This window comes from Diabrotica undecimpunctata, chromosome 3 (assembly GCF_040954645.1).
Source record: "Diabrotica undecimpunctata isolate CICGRU chromosome 3, icDiaUnde3, whole genome shotgun sequence".
In the NCBI taxonomy this organism is placed as follows: Eukaryota; Metazoa; Arthropoda; class Insecta; order Coleoptera; family Chrysomelidae; genus Diabrotica; species Diabrotica undecimpunctata.
This window is the reverse complement of record NC_092805.1, coordinates 142,119,389-142,138,595: the sequence shown is the minus strand read 5'-3', so window position 1 is coordinate 142,138,595 and position 19,207 is coordinate 142,119,389. Positions and strand designations below refer to the sequence as shown.

Below are 19,207 nucleotides of genomic sequence, written 5' to 3'. Positions count from 1 at the left end.
ACATTTGACCTGTAATAGGAGTATCGTAACTGAAGGCTTGTATCAATATTTTAATGAAAATATATATTTTTATTTTCATATATGTATAAAAGGAGTTCAATGCAAAAAAATTTTTTTACACAAACTCTGCAGTAAAATTCATTGCTTATTTTGTTATTAATATAAAAATTACAATACAATACACTGCAACATAATTCAATATAATAATATAATACAAATTAAAATGCAATATTCATAAGTATTTAAAACTGCCAATATACATAAGTTACTTTAAGAAAAGAAAAAAATAAAAAACCAACAACTCTGATTATGTTGTAAATGTTCATTTCATTTTAAAATTTAGCATTTTTGCGTATATTACATATATTTCGTGAGGTTTTTAAATATTTCAAAAACAAAAGGAAATTCATATTGGGATTCGAACTCACGTACACCAGCGTATGAACCAAACACGTAAAAGATTTGCCAATTAGACATGATACTAACGGATTTCAAAATTGACAGTTGTCTGTCATACAGTGATTATTTTGAAATACAAAAGCCTAAAATAATTATGAACATTTAATAAATAATACAAAACATATCACATAAATAATAATATTAATATATAATATATTATATATGTAATATTATATATAATATAATATATTTATAATATTAAATATAAAAGGAACATTTTTATTCTCGAGAGAGGAAGAGAGAGAAAATATATCTTATGTCTCTCTCTTACTCATTATCTTACATATGTAATGGTTTCACAGATTCACTCCCGTGCAAATTTCCAACGCCGACCGTGCGTATAGAAGTATAACTTCAATAAAGCGACCACCAAAAGGGCACTTCACTGCATCTTCGTTATTAATGAACGTATAGTTACATACTATATCAGATGTCGCTATGGATGAAAATAGGTTTACTATAAGACAAATTTTAATTTATTAACCCTAGGTGAGTACAAAATAAACTGATCGAATCGTAACATGCGACATAGCAAATAAAAGGGGGAGATATAACGAATATATTAAAATAAAAAAACAAGGCGACTAACACAAGGCACTACACAGCACCTTCGTTATTAATGAATGTAGTTACATACGAGATATCATAGGCCACTATGCATGATAATAGATTTGCTATAAGACAAATTTTGATTTATTGACTTAAAGAAGGCCTCTTACATAAACAGAGAGCAAAGCCCGTAAGTATAGTTTTTTTTTCTGTAGAATTATATTAGTAGCTATTTTTGTATTGATAAACTATTGTGTTATGAAGAAACGGTTAATTTCAATTTTTACTTAAATAGATCAATAATTTCTACACAATAATAGATAATTTCAAAAAACTATTTTTTAACATTGTTTAATAAATGTTAATAATTTTTGCAGTTTGATAATATCACTATTATGTGTATATATAAGAGTGCAAAAAACTAAACTAAATACCAAAACTGCAAAGAAAGGAAAGAAAATAATTATTTTCACAACAATGTCTAATAAAAGTGAACTAACTCCTTAACTAAAAAACCGATCCACTTACATAGACACATAATATAGCAGTATGATCAAGATGTTTTATGTTACTTACGGTTATTATTGCAAAAATTACCAACATTTCAATCGCTTATTGTATAAAGGCAACAAGTCCCCAATATTTAGTTTTGAAAAAAATAAACTAGTTTAGAAACTTCAAAACCTATCAAATTTTGTTCTACATATGAAAGGTAGAAAAAAACTAGTAACATGACTAATAGGTTTCTACCTTTCTAATCACCACATATTTATAGAGGAAAAACTGTTACATCGGCCCAACAGTTTTTTTAACATTAATATTTTTTGCTTCTGGAAAAACTTTAAGAATTGAAAATATATCAAACAAATGATGAAATGGTCCAAGTTGAAAGAGTTTTATGCCATTCTATGAATTCCAGTATGCATAGCTGCAGTTATTGGTATTTTAATACGATTTGATTATTATAGATGTGAAAATGCAGAAATATATCGTTTAGAAAAAGAATTTTTGCATTTAATGTCCAAAAAATCAGTGACTACTTTAAAAATTAGAAATATTGTTGCAAAATGGTTGGGTTCTTGTACATGATCAAACAACATTTAATAATAGTAGCGTACAAAGATTTGAAGCTGGAGACTTTGTTAGGTTTGTACTATTTTTTATAGTTATTGAGAGTGGTTACAGTTTGAAATCATATTTAAAGACACGATACTAGAACATAAGCAGAGAATCTTTATAATGAATCTCCCACACGAACTAGGAATGTTGTGGAAAGGCAATGCAGGATATGGAAACGATGATTCCCAATATTTTAAAAATGGAATGAGATTAAATTTGAAAGTGACTATGAATGTATTAGTAGCAACAACAGTATTTCATAACATCACCATAGAAAACGGAATCTTGTTTTCTGTAGATCATAATCTAGATCAACAAGAAGACCATTTAATTTAAGGCCATAAAAAGGAAAAAAAAAGACAATTTCACTCAATTTCAAGGTGAAATTGAGAGAACATTATTGTGAATTATGTATTAAATAAATATAAGGTTGAATGCTCGAATAAATGAACTTTGATCAGATAAAAGGCATATATCGAGCACAGTTTAATTTAATCTTGCCCAAGTACTTTCGATCCCTAGATCATCTTCAGGAGCATCTGAAATAAGCCAAGAAACGTTTTTTTATAACTAAAGAAATTGATTAACTTCGATAAAAACTCGAAGTTTATGGTTGATAAAGAGTTTTTATGTGATTAACGTTTATAGACTTACTTCGTCAATTGTGGCCTATCCGACAAGAACAAAATGTCATAAACATATAAATGTACATCACACTACACTACAAAAGGACAAACAACGTTTCTTGGCTTATTTCAGATGCCCCTGAAGATGATCTAGGGATCGAAAGTACTTGGGCAAGATTAAATTAAACTGTGCTCGATATATGCCTTTTATCTGATCAAAGTTCAATTATGTATTAGACAACCTTTTGCAGAATTAGATTCACAATTTCTAAAAAAATATTTTCTATTAAACCAATTGTTTTGTTTCTGAGGTAAATTACAATGTATCAGTTTTACACTTCTTTTCCCCTTTGTCAAGATACATTTTATAGGATATTATGATGCTTATATTTCAATAATTTGCATTTTTATAATTGTACATATATTAATCATAAATATATTAGTTCAGCAATTTCTGTACTGTGTTCTTAAAATTTGTGTACCTATAGTTTAAATTTATTTATTTAATATAAATGACATTAAAAGACAGCACTTTTTGTACAGTATATTATTTATTATAAATTTTCTTGAGCATATTTTTGTTTTAATTATAATTCAATTTTTAATTCTTGTTTCTTAATATCTTCCATGATTGGCCTTTTTCTCTCTTCTTTGTCTTCTTATTGATCATTCTATTCATTTAAAACTTCCAGCTTTCGTTAATATTTTTTCTTGGTTTCTATACTAATTATTGATTTATATTTGAATACTTCCTCGATAAGTAAAGTTCCCCTTTTTATGAAATATAAAGAACCCCTACTTTTTGATACAGACATAATTAATATAAATTAAGAATTTTACACACAAATTAAAATACCACTAGAAAAATATGGTTAATTCGACAAAAATAAAGGAAAATTGATAGAAACACAATTACCAACCTACTAATTTAAACACCTAAGTTTACTTTTATTAATGAAAAGAGCTGTAGGTATTATGAAACTGGGTGTGACACTAAACCACTATAGTGTACTTTAGTCTAAAGTGAACATTAGTTAAGGTTTAGCTTAGGTTGACATTATGACTTTAATTTTTATTGTATAGACTCCTCGTTTTAAAATTATTTCATATAAATATAATGTCGGATTTTACAAATATCAATTTAAAAATTGTATGAAAGGGTGACAAAAAGAGTCGTTAAAGTAGTAAGAGTAAAACATTTTCAGTTTAACTTTTATATTTATGATTTGGAAGCAATTTCTAAATCAGGACATTTTAAATATGGCTTTTTACGAAATAGTAGAAACAGTAAACAATTGGTAGAGATCATTTAAGTGACGAGGAGTGACATGTAAACTTTTTCAATTTTATTAATATCTATAAAAATAATAAATAATACAATTACTTTATTCAATTTTACAAATATTTAAATTTTAAAAATACAGAAAACATTGTATGAAGCTTTACGCTAGTCTACAGTACCGCCTACTGTACCACTTTTTATTTTCTTTATTGCCCTGAGTAGCGTTTTCTTCAGTGTAAATTTCGTCCGACATTTACCGCCACCGAAGCGTTGTCGTGATCATTATTTTCTGTGATGTTTTCTTATATCTGTTTAAGGAATTCGTTACAATGGATTCTATTGTACATAGAGAATGCATTACAACTGCCTTTTGTAGCGGTTATATTTGCCTACCACATTTTATCATTTATAGGGGTTTGAAACTGGGGACAGAAATTACTGTGCTGGAGATAGGGTAAGCAAACAAACCGGAACGTTTGCGAACGGCTACTCTTGGTTTGGTTGGAGAGCTGGGTTAAGTAAGTGTATAAAAGAGGGGCTAGGAGGGGTAACTACAAAGAAATGAATAAAAATATACTTACATAGATTTCCTGGGCAATACAACACAAGAAGGTTCCTAAGCTATTTGAAAAGGACCTCGTTTACAAGAATCTTCCTGCTGGATGGAAAGAAAGCCTTTTCTTTCCTAAAAAATATTCAAAAGGGTGAAAATATTTTTAAAGGAAATAATTCTACACTTGGTTTAGAGAGAAACATTACATATTTATTATTACTTCACCATAAAGAGTTATTACAAATAATAATAGGATTTTAAAATAAACTTATAATAGTGCTATTTGTGGCGGTTTACAACAAACTCTAGATGTTGTGACACTATAGGAATTTAAATTATTATTAAATTAAAAATATCTAGATTTTTCAAACGGATCTTACATTGGGGTTAACCTTTTAAAACAAAACAATTCAAATTTATGGTTATGTACCAATTGTCAAAAAATAGGATACTGACTGTCATATGTCAAAACAAAATATCAAAACTTTTTGAAATATTAATTAAATTTCAAAATTATTTGCATTTAAAAGAAGAAATAATATGACAATTAGCCAATCCATAAAACTTATAATTTTATTTATTACAATTTTTCAACTTCTCATCAAAGCAATTTTTTTTAAGGCAAAAAGGTTTATTTTTACTTAGTAAAATTTAACAAAAAGTACCTTGTAATACTGGCTGATGTATCTCCTTTAAGAAAGTTCTTGGGATTAGAATTGGATTGAAGTACTTGAACTGAGTTTATTAGTCTAATTTATTAACTTTATTTATTATAAAATATTGTAACACTTAGTTTATTAAAGTCTTTATTTGTACAATATCATACTAATTTATTTCACACTATAATTATATAATTTATTTACAACATTTGTTACAATTTATTTATCCCGACAATAGGCGCGTTACATTTCAAAACTCGATACGATTTATTTTCAGACTAACTAACACAATGAGAATTCCTCTATTTATATTAAAGAGCCGTTGTTCTGGAATTCTAGCGGGTCTAGCGTTGAATTTCTAGCGGGTCGGAGAATATACTAGAACACAAGTTAGAATAACAAAATATTTACAGGTTAAATGTGACTCATATTTATCATAAAATTGCCCCACTCTTAAAAGATGGTTCCTCCTGGAACCTTGTCGGGACTGGAACTGGAACGGTATGCTGGTATCGGCAAATGGACCCTCTTTTACAACTTCCAGTTGTATAAAAATGACAAGGGACGGTTTTCTCTCCGCACCAGTAATTATGCGGATTGCAACAGACTAACACCTGTGTACGTGCTCTCTCAATTGAAGTAAGGTTTCCCATACATCTCAGTAGGTAGGTTGGTCACGGGCAGTGTCTTTTGTTACCAGGTAGAAAAGGTAACGTGATGCATCTTGGAGTTTCAAGGCTTTCCCGGGAGCTGGCACTTGGCATTGAAGTTCAGCAACTCGACCTAACTTCCTTCGAAAGACCGATGCTAACCCTGGTGTGTCTTTGATACTGGCCGGGATGGTAAGTGACAGTGAGTAGTCATCGGGAAGCGCGAGTAGATCTTGCTTTTCTGCAGTGGTAACAACATGTCGTGCTTTGCCGGTACCTCCATAGGCCCCCATGAATTCCTCAAACTTGAGGTCAGACACATCTTGGACTTGGTTTACTTCCACTTCTTCATCTACGTCGTGGTCACCTTCGAAAGACGCCAGCCGGTTATGGTGTACTATCATCGGCTTTCCTCTCGGTATCTTGCTTATTCGGTAGATGACATCGTTGATCTTCTCCATAATGAGGTATGGACCTTCCCAAAACTGCTGCAACTTGGGAGAACAACCTTTTCGCTTCTTGGGATTATGGAGCCAGACTTTTTTGTTCTTTGTTTTCTTTTTACCTACTTCTTCACTTCTTTTTTCCTGATGCATCCGCTTTTTTGGGTACTACCCAAATTGGAGATAACCAACGTTTAAATTCAATAAAAACAAAAAAATTGGAATATCTCGGACATATTACACGTGGAGAGAAATACACCTTGCTCCAACTGATCATGCAGGGAAAGATACAAGGAAAGAGAAGCATAGGGAAGCGTAGAATGTCATGGCTGCGCAACCTGAGAGAGTGGTACGGATGTACATCAAATGAACTTTTCAGAGCAGCCGTCTCAAAAGTTCGAATAGCTATGATGATTGCCGACCTCCGCCGCGGAGATGGCACTTGAAGAAGAAGAACGTTAATTACTTGGTCTAAAAATTTGCTGATTTGAAGATTTACTTCTGGTTTATGAACTAAGGGATATCTGTAAGATTTAGAGTAGATAGGTAATTCATCTGAAGTTTTTATTTGGTGTTTAATTCAATTTGTAAACGTAAGAGGCTTATCTTCACTATGAAAAAGTTCTGTGTATTTGTTACCAATGTATGAATTCAGTTTTGTATGTCGGCATTTTCAATTTGATGGGCAGGTATTATATCCGCATGAAAAAGTTCATAACAATTTTCGTCGAAGGGAACAGTATCAATTGGGGCATCTAAAGTAAGAAATATTTCATCTTCAGTTTTATCAGAAATTTCAACTAAAGCAAAATCATCAATTAAGTTTAAAAGACATTCTGGGATCTCGCATTCTTGAATAATTCGTGGGGAAATAAATGTAATTCCGTGTTTTTGAGAAACTGGAATTTTGGCTGATAAGACAACAGGTCAAGCTTTTGCTTAAAAATTATTTTTAGATAAGATTTACAATATGTAATTGGCATTCTGGAATATGGAGTGGTTAATTAGGAGGTAAAAAGTCTAATTTAGCATTAAGATATTTGATATTATCTAGACCAACGAGACCATCAAAACTTCTCTGAAAATCAAAAAGATGAGATTTTATATCTTATATATAATTAATATATATTTTAATTATCGGCAATTTCGGGGTTTAAAAAATATTTGGAGGAATCGGTATCGTCCAGTAATTTTAGGGGATGGTCATTGATATATAGATGTGGTCTGTTTGCGGGAAGCAAAGTAGTCGGGGCACACTTTAAACTGTTTTATTGATTTATTAACAATAAACTACATACTAAAAACAAGTAAGAAAACTGTAAGAGTTCTTTTCGTTGTTACCTCGTGGTGTGATCGTGTTCTGACAGTCGTCAGCTGGGCAGCTGACTCTGATCTCCTCTTCTTTTCTCCGTCGATGTTCCCTCACTTAGGTAGCACAGTCAACCCGTGTGTGGCTGGAGGTTAACTGTCACTTGTCAGTCTGCCACAGGGCTCCCCATCCAGTGAGGAACCTGCTGGTTTCGAACGGCTATGTTGACTTGTGTTGCTCATCAGACGGTTGGCATATGCATGTTCTTCCTGCACCTGTTGGGCCGCTGGAATATATGCTGGTTTGAGTCGGTCCATGGAAATTCGCTGAGGAGCATTTTGGACATCCACAGTTAAAAACTTATCACTTCGTTCTAACACTCTAAATGGGCCGGTATAGGGAGGTGTAAGAGGAGGCTTCACTTTATCGGTCCGCCCATACACATGACTCGTAGTCTGTAGATCCAGATGGACAAAGGCAGTGCGGGCCAAGTGGTTGCTCGTCGGTAGAGGACGCAATGCTCGCATGATCTCACGTAGTCGTTGGACAAAACTATGCTCGTCGGGTGTAGCAGCACTAGGGACAAGCAGCTCTCCAGGGAGACTCACTGGGGTACCATACACTAATTCGGAGGCTGTACATACAACTTAGATGTCGAGGGAAAGAATAGAAGAACAAACAGTTAATGAAGAAGCAGTGGAAGAGAAAACAGCCGAAGAAGAACCAATAGAAGGAAAAGCAGTAGAGGAAAAGGAATTTTATAAAATTGTACCAGAAGAAAAAACCCCTGAAAAACAGGTTACTTCTGCAAATTTGGTGCCTGTTCCAACAGCTTCTAAAAATATCCTAAAAAAAAAGAGCACAAGAAATGGCAAAGCTGCCATTGTAACATTGTAACACATTGTAAAAAATTAATGTAAAAGAGAATCCAGCAGTTCTTCATCTTTAGATTGGGCCCCTGCAGTAGAGTATCAAGATTCAGATGTAGATGACCTGGTAGAAAACTTTAAAGATGGTGCCGTTTGTATTTTTTGCGAAACATATTCTGAATTTTTCAGCGTTGAACAATAGGTGATGTGTCAGAGCTGTTTTAAATAGGCTTACGTTGAATGTTCTGGGTGTGAAAACGACCTGTATATTTGTGACTTTTGCTCTGATAAATAAATGTATTGAGTGTTACTCTTAGATAATTAGATTTTTAATTCATTTAAAAAAATACCTTTTTATTAGTGGTATTTTTATATGTCATTTTCATAAATAAATAGTTTTAACCCAAAATAATTGAATTTATTTTGAAATTTTACATTGTCAATGGAACCCCATATTAGGATACCCTATGCCTCTAATATGGAGTAAAAAACCTTTTTTTTTTTGATACTGCCTATTTCCTTTTGTATTTTGTTTAAGCTCTGTCTTTTTATTAAACGCTTAGAAAGTATCCAAGAAAACCTAAGATTTAAAAATGGCGCCTAAAATTAATTACGATATTTTTTAATAGTATTTTAAAAAAAAGTACCTCATATTATGCGACTTTCCTCTAATCAAATTAGAACAATTTTAAAATGTCATTTTGGAGGGGAGTTTAATTAAAATTTTGATTTGTCAATGCTTTTGTCGAAAATATACAGGGTGTTTCAAAAAGGTATGTCATAAATTAAATCACGCATTCCTGGGACAAAAATAAATTGATTGAATCTAACTTACCTTAGTACAAAAGTGTACACAAAAAAAGTTACAGCCCTTTGAAGTTACAAAATAAAAATCTCCTAAACTACTTGATATTTTGTAATAGAAATCGACACGTTACTTTCTTGTTCTGAAAGCATTTTTCATAAAAAAAAAAACAACAAAATTTAAGGGCACAGAAAAATTTTGCAGCCCTAAATCCCCCCAAACTTTTGAGTACGTTCAAATCAAATGAATTTTGTGGTATCATTAGTTTAACACATTATTTTTAAAAATGTTTTACCTCTATCAATTAAAAAAAAAAAGTTTTTATTGAGTTACGGCCCTTTTCATTAAGCTTTAAAAAATTACGTGCAACTAAAAAAATGGCTTAAATGAATTAACAAGTACAAAAAGTGTCCATAACCTCTATAAATATGATATTATAATAAATGTTCAAAATGACCCCCATTTTCTTCAATACACATTCGGTATCGTTTTAATAAGGAAAACCAAATGCGCTGAAAAATCATATTTTTCTGACGAAATTGATTTGAAGCTTCAATTATTCTAAGCCCCAATTGTTGTTCGTCCTCTATTGTTACAGAATACACTTTCTCTTTCATAAACCCCCAAAAGCAAAAGTCCATGGGGTTAAGACCTGGACTTCTGGGTGACCAAGAAATAGATGCGTCGCGACCCCTTCCAATCCACAGACCAGGATACTACTTGCAAAGGTATTCCCGAACTTCATTACTGCGATGGAGCGCCATCTTGTAGAAACTACATATTTTGCCTTATTGCAATATTCACTTCTTCCAAATACTCTTGTAAATCGTTTGCCAATCGAAACAAAATATTTCAAATAAAATTAACATTTCGAGTGTTTTCCGTTAACAACCAATCGCAAAATCCAATCCTTTTAGGATAATCTTCAACCAATAACTCTTGAACCGTTGTTAAGTAATAGGGTTTAAGCAGCTGACCCTTCAAACGCCTCCAAATCCTTACGTGAGGATCATTTAGTTGAGCAGCTATTACCCTTGTACTTGTTCCAGGGACTTCTTCAATGATTTCTAAAATGTTTTTATCAGTTGCATTCATTGACGAGACGACTACTATTGCCAGCAACTTGCGGTTGGAATGTACCCGTTTCCCGTAAACGACGATCAATGGTCAGAAATAATTGTCTATCGAGTGTATTTCGATTTGGGTATTTTACTGCATAACGCCTTGTGGCTGCTGCACTATTTCCTTGACATTAACCTACGATATTCCCGATAGTTTATTGAAATCATAATTTAATCTCATCCAACTTACAAACTTACCCAAAGTTAAATACATATCTGCCATTTCCTGAAATGTGTAGGCCATTGTAATATCAAAATTTTTAATATTAATCTTATTCACACAATAAATGATAGCTACAAATTATGGACTATTATTGATGGAACTGTTTGTAATTATTGTATCCGTAGAAACTAATTGTAATTTTATGGCCAACTAGGAAAAAACTAGTTTTTCGAAAAAGTGAAGGAGGAAAAAATAGTTTTAAAAATAATGTGTTAAACTAATGATGCCACAAAATTTATTTGATTTGAACGTACTCAAAAGTTTGGGGGAATTTAGGGCTGCACAACCCCCTTAAAATTTTTCTGTGCGCTTAGATTTTGTTGTTTCTTTTGTATGAAAAATGCTTTCAGAACAAGAAAGTAACGTAGTTTAGGAGATAATGCAAAAAAACAATTTTTATTTTGTAACTTCAAAGGGCTGTAACTTCTTTTGTGTACACTTTTGTACTATTATAGAAAGTTGGATTTAATCAATTTATTTTTGTCCCCGGAATGCGTGATTTAATTTATGACATACCTTTTTGAAACACCCTGTACATGAAAACAAAAAAATGAGATCTTATAAAAGTGTATCCTCTACCAGCAACGACCGCGTTTTTGCAATTGAAAAAATAATAACATTTAATAAACAAATAAATTCAATATCTCATAAACTATTAAATATTTTTTAAACAAATTTTGTTTGCCTTATAGGTACTCGTATTAAAATGCAACTTTTCGTGCAAAACAAAATATTATTAGTGCTTATTTATAATGCAAATAATAATTTTTTCCAAATTTGTTTTTCAATCTTTAATTATAATTATTTACGTAAATTAAGGGTAAAATTTAATTTAGCAAGTCCTATCTAAAAGCTTTTCCCTTCAACTTTGCAGAAAAAATTCATAAAAATTTTCATAAAAACATGAATTAGGTATACTGCAGAAGTTAAAGAAGCAAATTGTGTGCAAAAATGACACTTTTTTCATTATTTAAAAAATGATCCCGTTATATAATTCATTATACTTATTAAAAATAACTTTTTTTTTTTTTTATTTATAAACTCGCATCAGCCTGTAAGGCTATTAGCGAAAAAAAGAAAAAGTAATAACAATAATTGAACAGTGTAACAATTAAATTTTGTATAAATAGTTTATTGCTTTTAGATATTGGATAATCACTTTGGCACCGCACTTTAAGAATAGTTCTCTCAAATTCTCCGGGATTCCGAATTTACACCTTTCCGCACTGTGTAACGGGCACTCCACTAGAAGGTGTTTTATTGTTAGTGGGGTCTCGCAAGCATAACACTCCGGTTGTGGATCCCTTGTCATCAGATGTCCATGTGTGAGGCGACTATAACCAAGCCGCAGTCGTGTGATGATAACCTGAGAAAAACGATTGGTGGAACTATCAGACCATGGTTGAAATATTGGTTTTATCTCAAGTAGTTTTGCCTGTTTTTTACACCATCTGCTATTCCATATGTTGACTATTTTGCTGTGGAAATATGATTTGAGATCTGTCGCTGGAGTTTTTGGATATAATTCAATAGTTGTTTCCTCTAAGGCTTCTCGTGCATATTTATCCGCCAAATCGTTTCCCGTGATTCCAACATGAGATGGCACCCACAGGAAAGCAATGTTTCTGTGGTTTATATTATGCAATTCTTGTCTAATGAGTTTGGCCACAGGATGGGAAGAATAGATTTTTGAGATGATTGCTAGAGAACTTAATGAGTCAGTAATTATTAAGAAATTAGTTTCAGGACATTTTGTAACATGACATATGGCTTTATATATTGCAAAGAGTTCTCCTGTTAAAATAGTATTCGTCTCCGCTAGTTTATATTTCTTTATTTCATCATTTGTTACAAAGGCAGATGCTACACAACGCTCTGTTTTAGATCCATCTGTGAATAACTTTTTGAAGGAAGAAAATTGAGAAATTAACGTTTGATATTTAGAATTAATTAGATGACAATTGCTTTCTTTTTTATTTTCTGATAATAGATCCAAATTTATGTAAGGAGAAGACATTAGCCAAGGAGGGGAAGTTGGCATCTTGCTAGGATAGATTTCGGGGACTTTAATGTTTAATTCATTTATGATTCGTCTGCATCTTTCGTAAAAGGGAATGTGGGTTTTTGCGCGCTGGATATTCGAGCAGCGAATGGTTTGGTGATATTGTAATGAGTACCGCTTCGATGCATAAGAGAGCATTAATTCCTGTCTTCGTAAATCTAATGGTAGTTCACCCAGTTCGGCCTGAAGACTTAAGATAGGGGTTGTTCTAAATGCGCCGCTTATTATTCTAAGAGCGTTATTTTGAATGGTGTCTAAAACTTTTAGAGTTGTTGTTGAAGCACACGAGTAAGCGTGGCAACCATAATCGATCTTTGAGCGGATCAAATTTTTATATAGTATGAGTAGAGTTCTACCGTCTGCTCCCCAGTTCGTACCAGAAAGACATTTCAAGAGGTTTAGTCTTTTTTGACATATAGCTGATATATATTTGATGTGGTCCTTCCAGGTTAGAGCTTGATCAAATATTAGACCTAGATATTTAATTGTGTTTACATATTCAAGTGTTTGACCACCAAGTTTTAAAGTAGGTATTTCTTTTATCTGTTTTGGTCTCTTAGAGAATATGATGCAGCGAGTTTTAGATGAAGCAAATTGAAAACCACTCCTTTTAGACCATGCTATAAATTTATCGAGTTGATCTTGTAATAATTTGGCCATACTCTGTATATTGTTTCCATTTAAGAATATTATAAGATCATCCGCGTACAATCTCGCTTGAATGGGTTTGTTCATTGATTTGATTATATCATTGATAGCTATAAGGAAAAGCGTCGGGCTGATTACCGAGCCTTGGGGTGTACCATTTGTTTGATATTTCACATTAGATAGAAGTCCGTTTACTTTTACCTTGAAATTTCTATTTAGGAGAAAATTTTTAATAAAAGCAAGTATATTTCCTTGATAGCCCCATGATTCCAGTGTTGAAATTATTTTGTGATGCCAAGCCATATCAAATGCTTTGTGCAAATCAAAATAAATTGCAATACATTTTTGGTTGTTGTAGAATGCGTTATTAATATGTGATTCTATATCTACTAAATTGTCGGTAGTCGATCTTAAAGGACGAAATCCAGATTGTTCATTAATCAGTTGGTTATTTTCTTCCAGACACCACAATAAACGTTTATTTATAATTTTTTCTAAAAGCTTACACATGACACAAGTTAGAGACACTGGACGATAAGAATCTGCTTTGTTTTGTGGCTTATTAGATTTTAAGATGGGAATAGTTATGGCTGTTTTCCATAAATTGGGAAATTCATGTTTGGTCCATATACGATTATATATTTTTAATAATATTTCTACTGCTTCGTCAGGAAGGTGTTTCAAAAAAGAAACTGGGATGTCATCGGGGCCAGGGGATGTGTCTTTTAAAGAAACTACCATCTCTCTTACTTCTCTGATTGTGATAAGTGCATTTATAGGTTCATTGTTGTTTACTACGTTAATAGGGATGGTTTCTTTTTGTTCTTTGTATGTTATGAAATCTTTATCATAGTTAGAATTTGTGGATGTTAACTTGAATGTTTCCGCTATTTTTTCTACGATTTCTGCATAGTTTGTTATTAGTGATTTATTTTCTACTTCTAATGAATCGATTCCTTGATATGAGCTAGTGCCTGTTATATTTTTTATTTTCCTCCATATGTTTGTTAAGGATGTGTAATTATTGATCGTTTCTACATATTTTATCTAATTCTATATTCTAAGTTTTCTAGGCTTTTGTACCTTTTGTACTTTTGAAGAGCTTTCTTACTTTCCTTAATAGCTTCTTTACAATCTTCATTCCACCAGGGAGTTACTTTATCTCTTTTTATAAACTTTGTTTTACCTATCGCTTCTAGAGCTGCTTCCGTTATGAGTTTATTGAACTGTAGAATTATTTCGTCTATTGAATTTTCTAAACAAATTTTTGATGATCCGTTACGGATAATTTCTTGATAACTGCGCCAATCAGCTTTATCTAGCCTCCATTTCGGTTCAGGTGTAACTGGCGTAGGTTTCATCGAGTGTTTTTCTATTAAAATTGGGAAGTGATCACTAAAAATAACTTTTGTTTTCACCTAAACTTTGATATAGAATTTGTTCCAACCTGTACCGAATTACATTTTGATTTTATTTTATTTGACCAGGCTATACTGTTCCCAATTTAATTTTGAAAAACTTTATTTAAATTTTATTTTATCCACAGTCTAGTGACGTAATTTAGATTTATTTTAATTACTTATCTTTGTATTTTTCTTAATAAATATTCCCATCATAAAAAAATACTGAAATGTCAATTTTCTATGAAAAATGAGACTTTAAACATCCTCTCGCTGTCTGAAGGCCGATGATTTGTCATCCAAGACACAAAAATGAAATTTTAGTCTACTAATCGGGTGTCTTCTCATAAAAACCAGGTTATTTTGTCACAGTTTACTTGTGTTTAACTGTCAAGAGTTTACATTATTTTGCGCATCTTAATTGCCATCTCGTGTATCGGATCAGACACGCGCACGATTCTCTATTGTGTCCCTTCGCCCCGCCCTCTGGCATTCGTATCCAAACATCCCGGTTGTGTTGATTGCAACTTGCGAAAGTCTCGAAAAATCTGGAAAATAAAATGATGGTTTATTTATCTCTGTAAACAATCGAAATAGCTTGACAGATCGGCATAACCTATTGGAATGCGGAACTGGTTTCTTTTTTATAAGTAGTAAAAAAAGTTGAAGGAGTTTTTATTGAAAATGTGAATTCGTAAGTGTTAAACTTTAAAACAGAGTTAAATAGTGTGACAAAAAATTTCCAGTGTAGGTGAAATTAAATTATGTGATAATAAATGTTTACTACTGTTTCAAATTGCCATTAGTGTGTCAGTGGTTACCCAACACCAGCTGTAATTGGTTCTCAACAGGTAGGTATTTGGCTTTTTATTAGACGTTCAACAAATAAATATACTACTCAAAAAATTAAGGCACAACTTGAAAATATATTAAAAAATAGGCCACCTGTCCAAAGCCACAATATACTTAAATGATTTAATAAGTATAAATTTATCGTTAGAAATATTTCTAAAATTTGTGATTTTAAATCATACAATAAAAACTATATAATTCTAAAAACAAAATACACTTTTATAAATTAGAAAATGAAAAATTACTCTATTCTATTTTTATACGTTATTCTATTCACTTCACTTCCCTGCATCTCTATTATTTTTTCCATTTTTTTTTTGTTCCATGCATCGTTCTTCTACTGTAATACTTTTATATTTTTTAACTCCTCCTTAAATATTTTTACTGAATATTTGATATGATTCATTTTTTTCTTATTTTTAACTGGTTTTCCCTTCAGGACTAATTTTGGTATTCTCTTACTTCTCCTTCTTTCCATATGTCCTATTTAACGACTTTATAAAATTTTTTACTTTTACAATTTCGTATCCTCTTCTTCCTTTTTTCCTCTTTTCCGCTCCATTTCTATATTGATTTTTTATCTTTTTAACAGCTGTATTTCAGCTTTTAGCAATAACCAGGTTCTACATTCTTCTACATTCTTCAGGTTCCCTGTCCGCTGCAAACGTTCGCTATTAACATGGCAACTCTGATCTTGCTTGCAGCACTTCTAAATAGTTTGATTGATGTGAGCGCGAACCACTTCCGCATGGTTTTGGAGCCACGAGTGTCTTCTCCTCGCTGGCCAACGCATGCTGCTGTCTATTTTCCCCTCAATTGAAGTAAACGGTTCTTATATATAATTTCGGTTTACAACGTTCTTCGACGTCTTCCGATTTCCAATCTCCATCTCATTCTATCGTTCCATAGATCGTCTTCCAGTTCTCTTTCTCTGATTTCTTTATCAACTCCTTCTCTCCAACTTCTTCTAGGCCTTCCTGGTCTTCGCCTACCTCTTGGTTGCCATTCAAGAATTTGTCTTGGTATTCTATTCTCCGGCATTCTCCTTACGTGTCCGTACCATCTGAGTTGTGTCGTTTTGATGTCATCAACAATATTATGTGTAATGATTTCTCGGACTCTCTCGTTTGTTATTCTGTCGCGTCTGGAGATTCCCGCCGAGCGGCGCCAGAAGTCCATTTCTGTTGCTCTAAGCATTTTCTCTGATCTGTCTTTTAGGGGCCACACTTCGCATCCATATGTTGTGATACTTTTTATTATGGTGTTGTATATTCTTCTTTTGTTGTCTTTGGAGATGTTTTTATCCCACAGTACGCTGTTTAGTAAGGCTATGCCTTTCCTTCCCTGTGTATTTCGTTCCTTAATGGCTGCATCTAATTTTCCGTCTTGAGTGATTTTTACTCCTAGGTATTTGTAGTTATCACATATTTTGATCTCTTGATTTTCCTCTACGAGAAGGTTATGTTGATCTCCTCCGATACTCATGTACTCAGTTTTTTCCATATTCACTTCCAAACCCCACTCTGTAAACTCTTCTAATAGTTTTCGCATCATGTAACTAAGGTCTTCAGAGTCCTGTGCGATGATGACCTGGTCATCTGCAAAGCACAGAGTGTACAAAGTTAAGTCTATTAGTGGTATGCCCATATTCGTACATTTTTTCTTCCATTTGTTGAGTGCTGCTTCGAGGTATATTTTGAATAATGTTGGGGATATACAGCATCCTTGTCTTAGTCCTTTAGTCACTTTGAATCCCGGTGTTATCAGATTTCCTGTTTTAATTCTTGTTGTTTGTTGGTAGTACAACGTTTTTACTGCTTCAATCAATTCTATATTTATATTTGTTTTCCGCAGTGCCTCCCATAATTTATCAAGCGGGATACTGTCATATGCTTTCCTAAGGTCTACGAACGTCAGATGGACTTCTTGGCCACGAGCAACTTTCTTTTCAATTATCTGAGTAATAGAGAAGACATGGTCTATTGTAGATCGACCTGCACGAAAACCAGCCTGTTCTTCGGCTTGCATATCTTGGTATTCTTCTTCTATTCGATTTTTTATTATTTTCCCATATATTCTGCTAATACTACTAGTAACTGCAATTCCTCTAGAGTTTTCAGGTTTCGATTTATCTCCCTTTTTATGGATGGTGCTCATATGCGATTCTTTCCATTCCTCAGGTATTTCATGTTTATTTATGCATTCCTGGAAAAGTTGTCGTAGTCGTTGAATTAGTATTTTGGGTCCATGTTTAATGAGTTCCGGAGCTACATTTCCGGGGCCAGGTGATTTGCCATTCTTTAGATGTCTGCATACGGTTTCGACTTCTCTCTCATTTATTCTGATTGGTGACCCTATCAGCCTGACGCCTTGTAAACCATAGTTCTCTATCTGTTTGAAGGGCTCTCTTGTCTCTGTTAGTAAATCTTTAAAGTATTCTTCCCAAGTTTGCGGTGATATGGACTGGATAATATCTCTTTTTTTGTTGTTTCTTAAATTTTTTAACAGTTTCCAGCTTTCTGAACTTTGGCTTCCACCAATGTATGTATTTATCATGGTGCACTTTTTTTCCCAGGATTCATTTTTCTTTTGGCAAATTTTTCTTCTGACCATCGCTTGCATCTTTTGTATTCGATTCTGTCTTCCACATTTTTTGTGTTCAGATATTTTTGATACAATTTTCTTTTCTGTGTTATTTCCTGCGAAATATCTTGATCCCACCAATATGGTTTTTGTTGTCCGATCTTTTCATATCGCCCTAGTGCTTCTAGGGCAGCGGCGTGTATACATTCTTTGATGGTTTTGTATAACTGATTAACATTCCTGGTATTATCTTCCGTTTCAATTAGTTTTTGTTCCAGTCTACGTTTATATAGTTTTCTAACACTTTCTTGGTGTAAACTATTAAAATTGTATCGTACTTCTTGTACTTGCTCCTTTGTATGGTTATCTTGCGGCGTTTTCTGTTCTCTTTTATGTGGGAATGAAATATCTGAACGTAGGAGGTAGTGGTCACTGCCACAAGTGGGTCCTCTACATGCTCTTACGTCTTTTGTTTTCAGTCGACTTTTTTGTTTAAGGATGACATAGTCTATAACTGATTTTAAGTTTCGGGTTTCCTGAGTCCACGTATATTTATGAATGTTTCTATGTTGGAAATATCCATTCATGATTCTGAGTCCATTCTGATCACATATATCTATTAACCTTTCTCCGTTATTGTTTGTATTATCTTCTCCATATCTACCTATTACTTTATCGTTGTTCTTTTTTCCGACTCTGCTGTTGAGGTCTCCCAAGATTATTATTTCTCTTGTGTTACCCACCTTTGTGATTTCTTCATTCAGTTGTTCAAAAAAGTTATCTTTCACATTTACAATCGCATCGTCATTGATTGCATATATGCCCAGAATGGTCAGTCTGTATCCTTTTATACATATATTCATTTTTATCATTCTTTCGTTGATACCTTCCCATGATGTGATGTATTTTCTAAAGCGACGGTGTATCATAATGGAGACTCCTTGTTGAGCTCTACGTTCTTTTGTGACTCCGGTGTAGAAACGGTTCTTATCATC

At 32.8% G+C, this 19,207-nt stretch overlaps 1 protein-coding gene across 1 annotated transcript in view; it reads left to right on the top strand.

Moving 5' to 3' along the window:
• Positions 1 to 15,285: 15,285 nt before the first annotated feature.
• lilli (AF4/FMR2 family member lilliputian) overlaps positions 15,286 to 19,207 on the top strand; it is an 829,533-nt gene continuing 825,611 nt past the window's right edge. Inside the window, exon 1 of the mRNA XM_072527035.1 lies at positions 15,286 to 15,628. The gene's annotated coding sequence lies outside the window, so the exon portion shown is untranslated. The remainder of the gene's footprint in view (positions 15,629 to 19,207) is intronic.